This window comes from Hypanus sabinus, chromosome 17 (assembly GCF_030144855.1).
Source record: "Hypanus sabinus isolate sHypSab1 chromosome 17, sHypSab1.hap1, whole genome shotgun sequence".
Lineage (NCBI taxonomy): Eukaryota > Metazoa > Chordata > Chondrichthyes > Myliobatiformes > Dasyatidae > Hypanus > Hypanus sabinus.
The window spans coordinates 67686599-67705298 of NC_082722.1; the positions used below are offsets into that span (position 1 = coordinate 67686599).

General features: G+C 41.3%; 1 protein-coding gene across 2 annotated transcripts in view; it reads left to right on the top strand.

Moving 5' to 3' along the window:
• Positions 1-18700, top strand: part of wwox (WW domain containing oxidoreductase) — a 1112408-nt gene that overhangs the window by 827527 nt on the left and 266181 nt on the right. The gene's annotated exons all lie outside the window — the stretch shown is intronic.

The following is an 18700-nucleotide window of genomic DNA, read 5'->3' on the forward strand; positions in this document are numbered from 1 at the left end:
GCAGAGAGCAGCTGGAATTTCGTGTTTCCAGCAGAAGATGTAAAAATGAATTAATTCAAAGCCTCTGCAGTTCATTGTAGTTGGAAATTATGGTGAGATTTTGAAGTAAAATGTGTTTTTATATCATTTTAGTTACAAATTCCTTGTGTTGAATCTCAGTGCTGAGATCGACATGCCTTTTTGTATCATATCAATGTTCTCATGATGTACTTTGAACTATTTTACGATACTAAAGCAAGTTGTTAATGTTTGAAGCAGACCAGTGACTTTCAAGCACTCTTTGGAGAAATGGAGATGTATTCAAAGTTATTAGGTTCTCTGACTATGAACTCTTGAATCATTGGTTACAGTCTATAAAATCATGAAAAACTCAGCAAGTCAAGCAGCATCAATGGATAAAGAGAAACAGAATTAATGTTTCAGGTTGAAAGTGGGAAATAAGTCATTCACCTGACCTGCTCTGTAAACAGTCATCTGTCTGTAATGTTGGCTTTGTTTTTTCCTCACTCCTGGTTAATATCACCTGCCCTGCTGAGCATTTTCAAAGTTCTTCACTGCAATCTTTATGTTCCTTCATTCATCCCCTCGATCTATAATAACCCTGGCTTCAAACCTTTGTGTCCCTTGTTGTGTCATTATGTTTTCCTAGTTTTTAATGATTTAACAATAAGCTTTATCACATGTATATCGAAAGAAAGAGTGAAATGCACCATTTGTGTCGAATCAAATCTGTGAGGATTGTGCTGAGCAGTCCTGCTTCTGATGCCCATAGAGCAAGCCTACAACTCACTAACCCTCAATGTACATCTTTGCAAAGTAGGAGGAAACTTGGTCACTCCTTACAGGCAGTCACAGGAATCGAACTAGGATCACCGATCGGTGGTACTATAAAGTGATGTGCTGACTGCTATGGTACCTTACCCTTTACCTCCCCCTCCATCCCTTTCTCTCTCTCCTCCTCCCTCCCTCTCTCCCCTCCCTCCCTCTCTTACTCACTCCCCCCCTCCCTCCCCTTCCTCACCCTCCCCTCTCTCTCTCTCCCCCTCCCCTCCTTCCCTCTCTCTCCCCTCCCCTCCTTCCCTCTCTCTCCCCTCCCCTCCTTCCCTCTCTCTCCCCTCCCCTCCTTCCCTTTCTCTCCCCTCCCCTCCTTCCCTTTCTCTCCCCTCCCCTCCTTCCCTCTCTCTCCCCTCCCCATTCCCTCTCCCCTCCTCCTCCTCCCCCTCCCACCCCTACTCCTACCTTTCCTCCCACCCCTCCTCACTCTCCTCTCCTCCCTCCTCCCCTCTCTCTACTCCTTTTCTCCTTCCCCCTCCTCCCCCTCCCCTCTCCTACTCAGCCCTCTAATCCCTCCCCCACCCACCCTTCGTCCCTCCCTCTCTCTCCTCCCTCCCTCCCCTCCCTCCCCTCCCTCTCCTCCCCTCCTCCTCCCCCTCCTCTCCTCCCCTCCTCCTCCCCCTCCTCTCCTCCTTCCCCTCTCCCTCTCTACTTCTCCCTCCCCCACCCACCCCTCATCCCTTCCCCTCCTCCTCCTCCAGCCCCTCTCCTCCCCCTCCATCTCCCCTCCCTCTACTCCTTTTCTCCTTCCCCCTCCCCTCCTCCCCCTCCCCTCTCCTACTCACCCCTCTAATCCTCCCTCCCCCACCCACCCCTCGTCCCTCCCCCTCCTCCCCCTTCCCCCTTCCTTCCTCCTCCTCCTCCCCCTCCTCCCTCCTCCCCCTCCTCCCTCCTCCCCCTCTCCTCCTCCCTCCTCCTCCTCCCTCTTCCCTCCTCCTCCCTCCTCCCTCCTCCCCTCTCCTCCTCCCTCCTCCCCCTCTCCTCCTCCCTCCTCCTACTCACCCCTCTAATCCTCCCTCCTCCTCCCTCTCCCCTCCTTTTACTCCTCCCTCTACCTCCCTCCAGTGATCTCCACTTCTCCTCCTCCCCCCAATGATCTTCACCAACTTAACAACTAGATTAATTCATCTGTAGCTTATCCTTATTGCAAATTATCGTCACTCTTATCATTTATTTCCTGTGCCCTATTCATCTCTCATCCCACTATCTCTGCCACATGGAACAAACCTGTTTTTCCTCATTTGCATTCCCAGTTCAGATGAAGGGTGCTTAACCGGAGACATTAACTCCATCTCCCATTTCACAGACTGAAAGTTTCCATCCTTTGTTTCAGCTTTCTCGATCTGCACTTTTGTTGATTTTCCTTTGACCTACAACTGATATTTGCAATAAAATAAAAAGTAGTAAAAATACTCAGTAGGTCATGCATGATGACAAACAATTGGTGTTTCAGGGTTATCAGAAAACTTTCTTTTAAAATCAGAGAAGAAGTGAGGCTGGGGGAAAGAGTTTTAATGTGTTGGGCCATAGAGATGAAGGTAAAGTTGCCAAAGATAGGCCAAAGGGGTTTGTGACATGGAGGAGTGAAAAATGTCACTGGATCAGATTCAGTTTCATTTATCATATGAACCATGAAAATACACAGTGCAATATGTTGTTCATGTTAAACAACCAACACAACCTAAGGATGTGCGAGAGGGCAGCCCACAATTGTCGCCAACATCGCATGACCACCATGTTCACAGAACAACACAAGCAAAATCAACAACAGAGCATCAGCAACACAACAACAGCAGCAAAACAAGCCCTGGATTTCCCTCCATGCACCCACCCACCACGCACATATACAGATAATCCTCAAACTCCAGGACTGGCCGTCCCTGTCTCCAGTGGACTCACGGAGATTGGGCCTTGGACTTTCCCAGTGGACTTGCAAGTTCAGGGCTCTGGCAACCAGGCCTTGACTTCTGGACTTCCAACTCACCTTTGGCATCGACCCCAGGTATGACACTGGATGAGGGCCTCAAACTCCAGACTCTCCGATGACTGGAACCGTGAACTCTAGTCTCGCCAACTCACAAACCTAAGTATTCACTGGCCTTCCATTCACAAAGCTAGCCCTTTTATCTGGAGCTCGGTGCTTTATATTCCATGCAGTACGGATTCTACCAAGAATCCCTTCTGAACTGCAGTGAAAGACTGAAAGGGTTAAGTTTTTGTGACTGCAAATCCCAGCTGTTGTTTCCTGTGAGTTTCAGCAGCTGTCAGTGTTGTTAATGGCAGTAAATTTATGCATACATTTCTCAGTACTACAGAGCAAGGCTGGTTTAGAATATAGTCTGTGTTCCCCACCAGAGAGGAGATGTGAACCTGCAAAGTGACATGCTGCTTATTACCAAACCACAGAGCAAGGATACTGTTGATGGAATCTCTTAATGAGTAATTAAGCAACTTTGCAGAAGCTGATGTTGTCACATTTATGCTTAGGGATTTGCTGTTCTCCCACTACCACCTTCCCACCCCCAACATCCAGGTGAATTTATCCGAAGCCCAAAGTAACATTTAATAGAAGTGTAATAAACAAGATTGGTAGAAAAGATTGCTTGACACTGATCAGATTAATTTCAATCTAACCAATAATCTTCAACATAACTAATCACCACTTATTCAGTTGCATTACAGACTGAAGAGTTCATCATTCATGAAGTGATCTGAGTTAATACAGTTCACCAGTTTGTGCTTCTTCCTCCTCAGTACATTGAATAGTGTCAATCTATTGCTGGATATATTTGAATACATTTCTGACTTTTATAATCATCACCCCTTACACTCCTATTCCTTTCATTGTGATTATTATCAAAATTGCAAGGACCGGCCATTCATATTGTCTATTTTGGTTTAAAACAACTGCTGTTGCGGTTTAACTTATTTTCAGATAGTCTGATGTATTAAAAAAATTAATTATTCAACAGACTCTGAAGTACTGAGTTTCAGGATGTAGTGTGTCTATAAGGCAAAGCACATATGGCTATATTTCGTTAGGAGTTTGAGGAGATTTGGTACGTCACCGACTCTCGCAACTTTCTACAGATGTACGCTGGAGAGCATCCTAAGTGGTTGCATCACCATCTGGTATGGAGGGGCCACTAGGCAGGATCGGTAAAAGCTGCAGAGGGTTGCAAACTCAGCCAGCTCCATCATGGGCACCCTCTTCACATTACCACCATCAGAGAGAAGGTACAGGAGTCTGAAGACACACTCAAGAGTTTTAGGAACAGCTTCTTTCCCTCTGCCGTCAGGTTTCTGAATGGAAAATAAACCAACACAAGAACGCTACCTCACTATTTTTGCTCTCTTACTCTTTATATTATATCTTATTGTAGTCTATAGAACGTTTATGTATTACACTGCACTACTCCTGCAAAGCAACAAATTTCACAACATATTCCAGTGATATTAAACCTGGTTCTGATTCTGATTTGTAAAGAGTTATGACTGACTTGAACATTTTTATTTTTTTCCAAGACTTTGATTTCAGGCCCACCAGTTACAACTGCCTGGCAGGGAGAGGTCTATGCAGCCTGGCTTGAAGGAGTGGTTTTAACATAATGAAATCAAAGCAGCAAGATTGCTAAAGATCCCAGGGTTAATGACTTGAACTGCATCTGACTGATGTTAAGTCAACTCCTTCATAGTATAACTCCATGACTCCTCCAAGTCAATTTTCCAATGATATAATTAGTTTTCCCTGTCCAAAAAGAAGTATATATAGTGTTGTTTTCATCTGCTTCAAATGAATTGGATTTTATCTTTCCTGAACAACACTGCACTATAAATGCCTTTAAAGATTAAAATAGATTCCACAGCAATAAGCTACAGAGTTCCACATATATATATTTCTTAAAAATACAAATCCATTTGCCATTGAGACTAATTATAATTGTGTTAGAAACATAAGGCTTAAGTTATGTTTCTTGACAGATGTGGAGTTCACTAAGGAGAGTCCCATTCTGAATAAATAGACTTCCATCCCAGGGACAGGCAGTGTGCTAACGCTATACAGCAAATTCATTGACAATTGCAATGATCAAATCACAACCAGAGTTGGTGCTTCTTTGCAGAGAGCTGACCTAGTGATTTATTCATCTAATTTATGGTAATTTTCAGATCTTTAAAAGTGAATTGCTCCCATGATCTTGATGTTCCGTATCTTTAAATATTAACCTTTAAGAAATCAGACTGGAACATATCTCTGTGATTCTATAGCCATGGGTAAAAGTACTGTGGTAATAATGGAATTTATGAAAAACTATACATAAACAAAGTCTGACAAACAACCAATGTACAAGAGAAATAAAACTGTGCAAATAAAACAAAATCATATGAAGAACACATGTTGTAGAGTCCTTGAAAGTGACCTGTAGGTTGTAGAATCAGTTCAGAGTTGTGGTGAGGTGAAGTTATCTATGCCAGTTCAAGAGCATGTTTGTAGGGTAATAATTGTTCCTGAACTTGGTGGTGTTGGACTTAAGACACCTGTACCTCTTGCCCAATTATAGTAGCAGGAAGAGGACATAGCGTGCACGATGGGAATCCTTGATGACGGGTGCTGCTTTCTTGTGTCAGTGCTCCATGGTGGGGAGGGCTTTTGCTGTGATAGACTGGACTGGCCCTTTTTGAAGACTCTGTGCAGGTCACTTGGCCCCTCGTCTGCTCTGCCATTTAATGGCTGATATGATTGTAACCTAATTGCTGCATTCCCATACACCCTGGTAACCTTCACCTCTTGCTTTTCAAGTATCCTTTGACCTTGCCATTAGAACTACTTAAAGGCTTCTTCCTCCACCATTTCAGGAAGAAGATTCTGAAAACACAAGAGATTCTGCAGATGTCAGACATTTGAGCAACACGCACATAAAATGCTGGGGGAGCTCAACCAATCAGGCAGCATCTATGGAGGGGAATAAACAGGCAATGCTTCATTCTGAGACCCCTTATCAGGATGAAGGGTGATGAAGAGTCTTGGCCCATAACGTTGACTGTTTATTCCGCTGACTTGCTGAGTTTCTGAAGACCCACAGTCTCTGAATGAAAGATAGTCTGCTATTCTTTGCCTTAAGAGATGACCTTTCATTTTTAAACAGTGACCCTTAGTTTTAGTTTTCCAAAGAAGAGGATACATTCATTCCTCATCTAGTCCGTCAAACTCTTAGGATCTGGTGTGTTTCAGTCATATCCCTCTCACTTTTTTGAACTCTAGCAGATAGAAGCCTAGACTATCCAACTTCCCCTAATAAGAATCACCACTCCCCACCATTCAATGCATTTAGAAAACTTCCTCTGAACTGGAGTCATTGTCATACAGGCTGTGTCATAAAGTCATAGATGAGTACAGCACAGAAACAGGCCCTTTGACCCATCTAGTCCATGCTAAACTGTAATTCTGTCTAGTCCTATTGACCAACCCTAGATTATAGACATCCATACCCCGCCCATCCATGTATTTATCCAATCTTCTCTTTAATGTTGCAATCAAGCCCGCATCTACTACTTCCACTGGCAGCTCATTCCACCCTTGAACCATCCTCCTAGTGAAGAAGCTCCCCCCTCAGGTTCCTCTTAAATATTTTACCTTTCACCCTTAACTTTTGGCCTCACTTTCTAGTCTCACCAGCCTCAGTGGAAAAAGCTTGCTTGCATTTACCCTATTTATAAACCTTATAATTTTATACCTCTATCAAAACTCCCTTCACTCTTCTGTGCTCCAGGGAATATAAACCATTCAACCTTTCTCAGGTCCTCAATTACTAAAAACATACTTGTAAATTTTCTTTGCCCTCTTTCAATCTTATTGATCTCTTTCCAGTAGATGGGTAACCAGAACTGCACACAATAGTCCAAATTAGGTCTCACCAATGTCTTATACAACCTCGACATGCATAACATCCCAACTCCTACAGTCAGCGTTTTAATTTATGAAGACCAATGTGCCAAAAGTTCTCTTTATGACCCCATCTGCCTGCTTTCAAGGAGTTATGGATCTGGATTCCCAGATTGTTTCAACATTCTTCCTTAAAAACAGAAACTGTTAATGTACACCACATACAGCCCAGCGTAAGTGAAGCATAGCCTCCCAAATTTAATGACAAGACCATAAGACATGGGAGCAAAACCTTTCAGCCCATTAAGTCTGCTCTGCTATTCCATCATGGCTGATTTATTATACCTCTTAACCCCATTCGCCTGCCTTCTCGCCATAACCTTTGACACCCTAACTAATGAAGAACCTATCAACCTCCACTTTAACATACCCAATGACTTGGCCTCCACAGTCATCTGTGGCAGATTCACTGCACTCTGGCTAAAGAAACTCCTCCTCATCTCTTTTCGAATGGGATGTCCTTCTATTCCGAGGTGGCGCCCTCTGGTTCTAGACTCCCCCACTATTGGAAACATCCTCTCCACATCCACACTACCAAGGCCTTTCAATATTTATTGAGATACAGTGCAGAGAAGGCCCTTCCAGACCTTCGAGCCATGGTGCCTAGTAGCCCTTGATTTAACCCTAGCCTAATCACGGGACAATTTACAATGGCCAATCAAGCTACCAGCTGGGCTGTGAGGGGAAATAAGAGCACCCAGGGAAACCCACACAGCCACTGGGAGAATGTACAAGCTCTGTACAGACAGCATCAGAAATTGAACCACGTCACTGGTGCTGATCACCACGCTATGGTAGGTTTCAATGTGATCCCCCCCTCATTCTTCTAAATTGCAGTGAGTACAGATCCAGAGCCGTCAAATGCTCCTCATATGTTAACACTTACATCCCCAGGATCGTTCTTATCAACCTCCTCTGGACCCTCCAATGCCAGCACATCCTTTCTTAGATAAGGGACCCAAAACTACTTGTAATATAATTTTGCATTTGGTTCAACCAGAAATAAGCAAGAACGTTCTGTTAGCATTTCTAATTACTTGCTTCACCTGCATGCTAGCCTTTAGTGAATGACTGAGATCCCTCTGACAAGTGTTTCTTGTAAAACAAACCGGAATGCTGCCTCAATATAGATGGGCTTCCCAACAACCCAGTCTATGAATAAATGGAGGCAATTTCTGTCCTTATTTCCCTTTCTCATCTAACCAGCTGTCAGGAATGATCATTGGGTTGAGAAGGTGGACTGAGAGTTCACACAGTCAATTAACTTTAACTAACAATTCAATAGAGTTACCAACAGGAGAAGCAAAATAGATAATGCAGGGTGTGGGGTTAGGAAGTGTGGGTGGAAACTTCCAGAAGAGGTGATGCAGTAGGACAGAAGAAATTGGTAGTGGATTGAAATATTATCCTTTCACCTCCCAAGAACAGCATAATGGAATACATACTCACAATATCTCTATCTAAGTCTATCTCCTTGCCCTTTCTCATCCCCTCTCCCCTGTATCTCTCCCTCTCTTTCTTTCTCACCTCCTCTCTCCCTCTCCAGCGCTGGCTTTGGTTTTTAATTGCATGAATTCTAATAGTTTCAAACAACTCTGTAGAATTGACTCCTCTGCATGAAAGAGTCCCAAATTTGGTATTGATTCTGCAATTTTGCTCAGATATCCCATTTACACGGGAGATCAAATTCAGTTCAGATCACATTGATCCAAACTAAATTTCACCTTCCCAGTTTTTACAATACACCTTCTTGCTGAACAAATAAATGATTGGAATAATACCCAACTGAGGGCTGATGTATTCTTTTTAATAGAAGGGACAATTATCAGAAGACCAATTTTCATGATTTGTAAACAGAAACATAAATCAGTAATACAGGTCTTGGAAATTCACTTCAAAATGTCATAAGATGTTTTTAGTTACTGGTCCGACCTGTGTTAGTCTCCATGCAGTTCCAGTTCCAGTCTTATCTCACTTATGGATGCACTTTAAAGGACTCTTCATCTCATGTTCTCAATATTTATTGCTTATTTATTTATTATTATTAATTTTTTATTTTTATTGTTTTTCTTAGTATTTGCACAGTTTGTTGTCTTTTGCACACTGGTTGAATATCCAGGTTGGCATGATCTTTTATTGATTCTATTATAGTTATTATTCTATTATGGATTTATTGAGTATGCCCGCAAGAAAATGAATCCCAGGCTTTTATACAGTGATATATGTACTTTGATAATAATAAGCTTAGAACTATTATAAAAAATAGAGCAAGCAGAGATTATTTGTTCTCTTTTGTTCAGTTCAGAGCCAAACGATTTTAAGCTGTTTTTTTCACTTCTATTGGTTGCCTGTTATGCGGTCAAATTATTATGCTGACTGACTACAATCTTGCAAGGAATAGGAGCAAGACTAATCCGTTCGCCCCTCAAAACAACTCTACTGCTTGATAAGTCAATATCTCAACTTAATGTAATCTGTCTCAGCTATAGATAGCTGTAATGAGTAGGTAAGAGGAAAAGTCTTAGTGTCATAGAACACTACAGAACAGAAACAGACTCTTTAAACTACTGGACAGAGCATCGAAAGGGCAAATTCAGGACAAATGTACTCCTGTAGAAATATCACCCTCGTTGTTCTGAAAGAGCACATGAAAAGGTCATGCTCCTTTCAAAGATGAGCTGGAGTTTTCTATTGTGATTGGAGTTGGTGCAGATTAATTATGGCCAGACAGCTACACATCCTTTTACACTATTCCTTTTACATGTTCCTTTTACACTATTCTTGTGCATCTGGGTTGTTTCCTTACATCAAAGGTTAATGAGTAGAAGGAGGCCCCAAGATATAGTTTCTTTCCAAGTAAAACTCAGTTATTCTTCACAGTTCAGAAGTCAGTTAATTATCAAAGTACCTACATGTCACCATATATAACTCTGAGATTTGTTGTTTTGCAAACATAGTCAGTAAATCCCAGAAGGAGTCAAGGGATTCAAAGGATTCAAAGTACATTCATTATTGAACTATGTATGCAGATTGTATACAGCCCTGAGATTTATCTTCTTCACAGCCGGCCACAGAACAAACAAAACCATGGACCCCATTCAAAGAAAAACATCAACTGCCCTCTCACATGCAAAAACAAAACAATCACACAATCAGCAAAAAGAATGAGCAAAAACACAGAAGATAAAACACAAAATCAAAAGAGTACATATTCATATTGGGGCAGGCTGCCCCAATTCAAAATCGTTCAAAAGAGCAACAGAGAAAGGAGCGACCAGGAGCTACAGTCCTATGCACAAACCACAGACCCAGAACTTTGGTGCCATCTTCCAACAGCATTGGGGAGGAGAGAGAGAGACCAATCAAACACAAGGACTTGCTCTTGGGAGCAGCAAGTGAGAGGTAGAGAGAGAAAGCCAGTCACAAGAACCATAATCAATCTGCATCATCAATGGGGACGGGAGAGGTTCCAGAGGATTGGGAGATTGCAGATGTTGTTCCCTTATTCAAGAAAGGGAGTAGAGATAGCCCAGGAAATTATAGACCAGTGAGTCTTACTTCAGTGGTTGGTAAGTTGATAGAGACGAACCTGAGAGGCAGGATTTATGAACATTTAGAGAGGCATAATATGATTAGGAATAGTCAGCATAGCTTTGTTGAAGACAGGTCATACCTTACAAGCCTGATTGAATTTTTTGAGGATGCGACTAAACACATTGAAGGTAGAGCAGTAGATGTAATGTATACGGATTTCATCAAGGCATTTGACAAGGTACAAGCCTTGCAAAACTTCTTGACAAGTTTTTGGCTAACACGAGAGGTCACAGTTTTATGGTGTTTGGAAGTAAGTACAGAGGAGATGACAGGCGTATGTTTTTTACGCAGAGAGTGGTAAGTGCGTGGAATGGGCTGCCAGCGAAGGTGCTGGAGGCTGATTCGATAGGGTCTTTTAAGAGAATCCTGGATAAGTACATGGAGCTTAGAAAAATAGAGGGCTATGGGTAACCCTAGGTAATTCCTAAAGTAAGGACATGTTCGGCACAACATTGTGGACTGAAGGGCCTGTATTGTGCTGTAGGTTTTCTATGTTTCTGTTTCTATAATAGAATCAATGAAAAACCACACCCAAAACAACCAAATATGCAGAAGACAATAAACTGTGCAAATACAAAAGAAAAAAGAAATAATAATATTAATAAATATTGAGAACATGAGATGATATTGTGACTAATGAGCTATTGTGATTCTTGTCTTTTCACTTTTTGTGACCCTTTGGTCCTCTGCCCATGGAAAATCTCTGTCATATTTGGATAGAGAAAGAAAATGATAAATAGCATAAATATTTTGTTATGATACATTTAAGACAATTTGGGTACATTGCTCTTCTTCCAATTCAAAAGACTGACAAATATTTTGTGAAAATGGATCTTCATTAAAGACACATCTGGAAAACTATAGCCTTCCACTTCAGAGTGTCCTGAATAAAGATCATAAGTCCTTAAGATAAAGAGCTCAAAGTAAATATGTCACCATCTACATAGGAACAGATTTAGGCCATTTGACCCATCAAGTTTTCTCTGCCATTCTGTCATGTCTGATATCCCTCTCAACCCCATTCTCCTACCTTCTCCCCCATAACATTTGATACTTTTACTAATCAGGAACCTATCAACAACCACTTTAAAGCTACCCAATAATTTGGCCTCAGCAGTGGTCTGTGGCAACAAATTTCACAGATTCTCTACCCTTTAGTATAAGAAACTCCTCTTCATCGCTGTTCTAAACCAATATCCTTCTATTCTGAGACTGTGCCCTCTGGTCCTAGACTCCCCCCACTATAGGAAACATCTTCTCTATGTCCACTCTATCTAGACCTTTCAATATTCAAAGGACTTCAATTAGATCCTCCCTCATTCTACTAAACTCTAGTAAGTATAGGCCCAGCGTCATCAAATACTTCTGATATGTTGACCCTTTCATTCCCGGGATCATTCTCATGAACCTAAAACTGGACATGGACCAGTTGCTTGTGTCATAATTTGTTAGAATATTTGGGATCACTGATTTCCCACTACATGTTGAAATATAGCAGCTACTGGTAATCTTCAAATAATCAGCTAGTGGGCTGATGGGAGAAGGATTTCTCCTGAACTTTTTGGGTTTATCACATCTACCTGGAGTGTTGTCACAGGATAGCAGCATCCATCATCTCGGTCCCTACCACCTAGGATGTGCTCTCTTCTCACTGCTGCCGTTAGCAAGAAAGTACAGGAGCCTCAGGGCTCTCACCACCTGCTTCAGGAATAGTTATTGCCCCTCACCATCAGGCTTTTGAACCAGAGGTGATAACTCACTCAACTTCACTCACCCCATCATTGAACTGTTCCCATAAACTATGGACTCTCTTTCAAGGAATCTTCATCTCAAGTTCTCGATATTTATTGCTTATTTATTATTATTTCTTATCTTTCTTCTTTTGTGTTTGCACAGTTTGTTGTCTTTTGCACACTGGTTGTTTGCCCTGTTGGGTGTGGTCTTTCATTGATTCTATTGTGTTAATTGATTTATGGAGTATGCCCACAGGAAAATGAATAGCAGGAAAAATTATATCTGTTGACATATATGTACTTGGGTAATAAATTTACTTAGAGCTTTGAACTTTGATTATTCTGAATCCGAATCAGAATCAGATTCATTATCACTGACTTATATGACATGAAATGTGTAGTTTTGTGGTAGCAGTGATTAAAGGTTAGCTTTATTTATTACATGTGCATTGAAACATTGAAGCATGTAGTGAAGTGAGCTGTTTGTGTCAGCAGCCACAATAATCCAAAGACGTTCTAGGGCAGCCCGCAAATGTCGCCATGCTTCCGATGCCAACGTAGTATGCCCACAACTTACTAACTCTAACCTGTACATCTTTAGAACATGGAAGGAAACTGGATCACTCAGAGGAAACATGCACAGGCATGGGGAAAACGTACAAACTCCTTACAGACAGCAGTGGGAACTGAATCCCAATCACAGGAGCTTTAAACGTTATGCTAACCACTGTTCTACCATGCAATGCTGTTAAAAGACATAACATTACCATAAAAAGTAAGTAAATAATGCAAGCAGAAGTAATCCCATACATTCATGGACCATTGAGAAATCTGATGGCAGGGGGTAAAAGCTGGTTTTGAATTATTCAGTAAAGGTGGTCGGGCTCCTGTAGCTTTTCTGCTTGTTAGCAACAAGAAGAGGGCATGGCCTTGATGGTGAGGGTCCATAGAGATGGATGCCCCCTTCCTGAGGCACCGTTAGAAGATGTCATGAAGGTATATTTGGGCTTATTAGGGGACTAAGAACCAGTATGATTCAATGATATTTTTATCCCATTGACACTGTGCATCATCATTGTGAGTGCTTTACCATTTTCATCCTGTTGACATTGTGTACCATTGTTGGTGTGTGAAGATTATTCATTTATGCACAACCATATCTCCTAAAAAAGGCTTTGAATTTTAGGTTGTGACATTTGACTTAAGTCGTGAAATGCCAGCTTCCTGAGTTGCAAATTGATGAATCAAGAATTAAGCTTAGATTTCCAGTTAATCAAAGTAAGATATGGGCTATCCTGCATACTGTAATGTTTCGAATGAACAAGCTCCTCAGTTCTTCAAAAAAAAACACAGTTGCTTACATGTAACAAAAAAGATGACATCTAGATAATTTGTAGAATGTTTAATTAAATCCTAAATTGACATCATGAAGGATCCCACCCACCCTACTTGTGGACTGTTTGTCCCACTCCCATCTGGGAGGAGGCTATGTAGTATCCACTAGACCACTAGACTCAAAAGTAATTATTTTCCCCAAGTAGTAATGTTGATCTACACCTCCACCCACTAACCCACCCCTCCACACCCCCATCCACCACTACTTTATAATTTGCTGTCGCCATATGTAGACTCTCCTGTGCCTAGCATCACTTTATGGACATACAGTCAATCTTACATAATCTTATATGTCATCTTACATAATTATATTTATTGTGGTTCTTATTATTATTGTGTTTTTTTGTGCTACAATGGATCTGGAGTGACAATTATTTTGTTTACTTTTACACCTGTGAACTGGAAGTAACATTAAACAATCTTGAATCTTAAATTAATTTAGTTTTCCAGTTAACTCCAGAAAGACTAAATGGTGCCCAGGATAGGTGGGCCAGAACTTTGTGCTAGTGATGAGTGAATGCCAGTGGCCATAAGAACTTTGAACAAGAAGATGCTCCTTCACTCAATAAAATCATACCTGATCTAATTTTACTTTCCACTGTCCCACCTTCTTAATAAGTTTTGATTCCTCTTCTGACTGAAAAAAAACCCCACCAAACTCAGCTTTGGATTATGTTTAAGGATACAGCCTCTGAAGCTTAACAGAACAATAATTTCCAAAGACTTGCAACTCTTCAGATGTATTTTAACAGCAAAAACTTCTACAGATGTACAGTGGAGAGCATTCTGACAGGCTGCATCACTGTCTGGTATGGAGAGACATACTGCACAGAATCGAAAGAAGCTACAGAAAGTTGTAAAATTGGCCAGCTCCATCTTGAGTACTAGGCTGAATAGACATCTTCAAGGAGCGGTGCCTCAGAAAGGTGGTGTCCATCATTAAGCACCCCCATCGCTCATGTCCTCTTCTCATTGTTACCATCAGGAAGGAGGTACAGAATCCTGAAGGTACACACTTAGTGATTCAGGAGCAGTTTCTTCCCCTCTGCCATCCAGTTCTTAAATGGACATTGAACCCATGAACACTACATACTCACTTTTATTATTTCTCTTTTTGCACTATTTTTAATTTAACTATTTGATATACATATATATATATACTTACTGTAATTGATTTACTTACTTTTTCCTGTATTATCATGTATTGCATCGTACTGCTGCTACGAAGTTAACAAATCTCATGACATATGCCAGTGATATTAAACCTGATTCTGATTCTTTCAGAGAAGGAAACCTTCATCATTTCTGTCTTCCTAATTCTGAATGCCATTTTGTCCTAGGTTCTCCCATGAGAGAAAATACCCCTCATAGTATGATTTTAATATGATTGAATCTCATTCTTCTAAGCTCTGAAGACTACACACCCAACCTCTTTAGTCTTACATTCTCATTACACGCACAAGTCTTTATACTTATATCTGCCTGAACACACCCTATAAGCTTTTGCACAGCTCTTATAATTAGAGGCTTGTTTCCCCCTCATGTCTTCTGGATATCTGGTGCCCCAAGAGACCAAAGCAAATAACAGTTTGTCTCCACATGTAGTCATGCTGAAGAATTCAAAGTAACTTCAAAGCTCAAAGTAAATTTATTATCAAAGTAGGTATATGTTACCATATACTACCTTGAGATTCATTTGCTCACAGACATTTACAAAAATCCATTCATAAATAGACAAAGACGGGCAACACATTCAATCAGCAGAAGGTAACAAACTGTGTAAATAAAAATAATAATACCAAGAACATGAGTTGTAAAGAGTCCATGAAAGTGAGTCTGTGGGTCACGGGATCAGCTCAGTGGTGTGGTGAATGAAGTTATGCATGCCAGTTCGGGAGCCTGATGGTTACAGGGCAGTAATTCTTCCTGAACCTGGTAGTGTGGGACAGATGATAGTGGTCTGCTCTTCCAACCTAATGGTAGTAGTGAGGCATGGCCTGGGAGGTGGGAGTCTTTGATGATGGATTGCTAATGTGGCACACAGAATTTAGAACATAAGTTGGAGTATTTATTACTATGTGAAATTGTGTACAAAAACAAAAACTAACTAAAGGATAGAAAGTTGGGATTAAGAGAACATGATATGCAAAATACACAAATTAAGTCTCCCATCATACTTCAAATCTGGAAGTTTGATAGACTTAATTTATAAAGGAAATTTTCAGTCCAGAAAGGTTGCTTGACAGTAATTCCATCATCATCATTATGTGCTGTGTCATATGACATTGCCAATCAGGGTTTATGACCATGATTGTTCTTGGCAAATTCTACAGAATTGGTTTGCCATTGCCTTCTTCTGGGCAGTGTCTTTACAAGATGGGTGACCCCAATCATTGTCAATACTCTCAGAGATTAGTAGTTGCATAACCAGGACTTGTGATATGTACTGCTACTCATACGGCCATCCACCACCTGCTCATGTGGCTTCATGTGACCCTGATCAGGGGTGGAACAGGATCCTAAGCTGGTGCTACACCTTGCCGAAGGGTGACCTGCAGGCTAGCAGAGGGAAGGGGAGCCTTACACCTCCAATGGTAGAGATGTATCTCCACCCCACCATCCAATAATTTAGACAGTATCAGCACATTTGAATGCATGAACCATGATTTTTGTTTTCTCTCTGTGCTGTTAAAAATGGGTTTGGAGAATAGGAATAAACGGATTATTTTTCTGTCATCAGGTCAGAGCTGGTGGAGAAGCACGATCTGTGCTTGGATCCCAGCTAGATTCCAGTTTTGTCAGTTGCTAAGATAAGGAAACAGAAGGCAATGTATCAAATATCCTGACGTGGATGATGCGTAGCCCACTCCCATCAGGGAAAAGGCTACGCCACATCCACACCACGAGCACCAGACCCAAAAACAGTTGAGCTGTCAGGCTGGTCAATACCTCCACCCTTTAACCCATCCCACTACACCCTCCCAGCACCACTACTGTACCATTTCCTGTCAATCACCTTATGTACAGATATCCCTGCACCAGCCGTCACTTTGTGTACATCCATTCAGCCTGTCTATGTAAGCTAATCTTATCTACAGTATTTATATTTATTGTGTTCTTTGTGCTTATTGTGTCTCTTCATGCTGGATTGGATCCAGAGTAACAATCATTTCATTCTCCTTTACACTTGTGTACTCAAGGAGGAAATAAACTATAAACGACAACAACTGAGCTCCAAGCTTGCTGATGACCCAGAGTGAAATGGAATGTAAACCATGAGAAGGACATGCTGAGGGATAGAGGCAGATTAAATAGGCAGTATCAATTAGATTACACTGGAGAGAAATGTGAATTCATCCATTTTGATAGAAAAACACTGAATATGCTGTGGGCTGATAAATGTTGGTATTCATATATCATACATGTCTCACAGGAAGACATAGGCCCTGCCAGCAATGCAAAGGCAGATGGAATTTGTTCTTTATTCATACATTCAAAGATGATTGGATGGTTAACAAGGCATATGGCATGCTTGTGTTTATTAGTTGAGGTATGAAGTTCAAAAGTCAGGAAGTTACGTTGCACCTTTATTAAACTCTAATCAGCTCCATCTGGAGTAATGCATACAGTTCTAGTTGGCCCATTATAAGAACGATATTGAGGCTTTGGAAAGGCTGCAGTAGAGGTTTACCAGAATGCTTCCTGGATTGTCTAAAGTTCTGGTCGCCCCATTATAGGAAGGATATTGAGGCTTTGGAGAGGGTGTAGAAGAGGTATCAGGATGCTGCCTGGAGTAGAGGACATGTGCTATAACAAGAAGTTGGACAAACTTGGGTTGTTTTCTCTAAAGCGGTGGAGGCTGAGGGGAGATTTGATAGGGGTTTATAACGTTATGAGAGGCATAGATGGAATAGACAGCCAGAATCTTTTCCCTAGAATTGAAATGTCTCATATCAGAGGACATGCATTGAAGGTGAGAGGGGGTAATTTCAAAGGAGTTGTGAGGGTCAAGTTTTTTACACAGAGTGATGAGTGCCTGCAAAGCACTGCCTGCGGTGGTGATAGAGAGAGAAACATTGGGGGCTCTTAAGATCTTTTAAGTCCTGCTGAAGGGTCTCGGCCAAAAGCGTCAACTGTACCCTTTTACATAGATGCTGCCTGGCCTGCTGAGTTCCTTAAGCATTTTGTATTTGTTGCAGGGATTTTTAAGAGATGTTTAGATAGGCACATGAATGTGAGGGAAATGGTATGACATGGACATTGTGTAGGAAGAAGAGACTAGATTAGTTGGCCATTTGATTACTACTTTAACTGGTTCAGCACAAAATCATGAGTCAAAGGGCTTGCTTCTGTGCTGTACTATTCTAAGTTCTGTTCCAAGCCCTTTATTATACAGAAATATTACTTCATATCAGGACCTGGCTTCCGTCCAAACCTTCAGTGCTCTCTTTGGAGAGTTTGCACATTCTCCATGACAATGTGGGTCTCCTCCAGGTGCTTCAGTTTCCTTCCACATCCCAAAAACTGTGCATGCTATTGAGTTAATTGGTCACAGGGTTTAGAATCGGGTGGGGCTAGGAGAGTGTTGAGTTGCTGAGAAGCCAGGGATAATGGCTGATGGTGATATTAGTGTCAATAAGGGGTGCTTGATTAATAGCATGGATTACTCGGGCCGAAGAACCAGTTTCTGTCCAGCATCTCCTTATGACTCTTCATTGCATAGATTTTTTGGGATTCATTTCTAAGGAAAGGCATGCTGGTCCTTGAGAGAGTGCCACTCAGGTTCAGCAAACTGATCTCCAGAAGGTTTTCACTTATGTGATGAGATTGCTTAGAAGGGGTATATTTTCCTCAGAATTCAGATTCTGAATGAGATAATATATTAAAAAAATTACCAGGGTAGTTACATCCCATCCTGGTAAAAATTTGACTGGGTTTTAAAATCTCACAATAAGGTCCATTTAGGATTAAGATGTGAAGATATTTCTTTATTCTGACTTTGGAATTGTCAGACACTTAAGGGATGAAGACACTCTATAAATGAGTATATTCAAGAACCAAATAAATGTATGTTTTGAATACCAAGGGAAATATATGATCTCATGGGAAGATGGAGGATACAAGAAGACTGCCTTAGTAAATGGCGTGGCAGACTTAATAATTCACTGTAGCTCCTCCGAGGTGATCAGTATCGAATACTTGC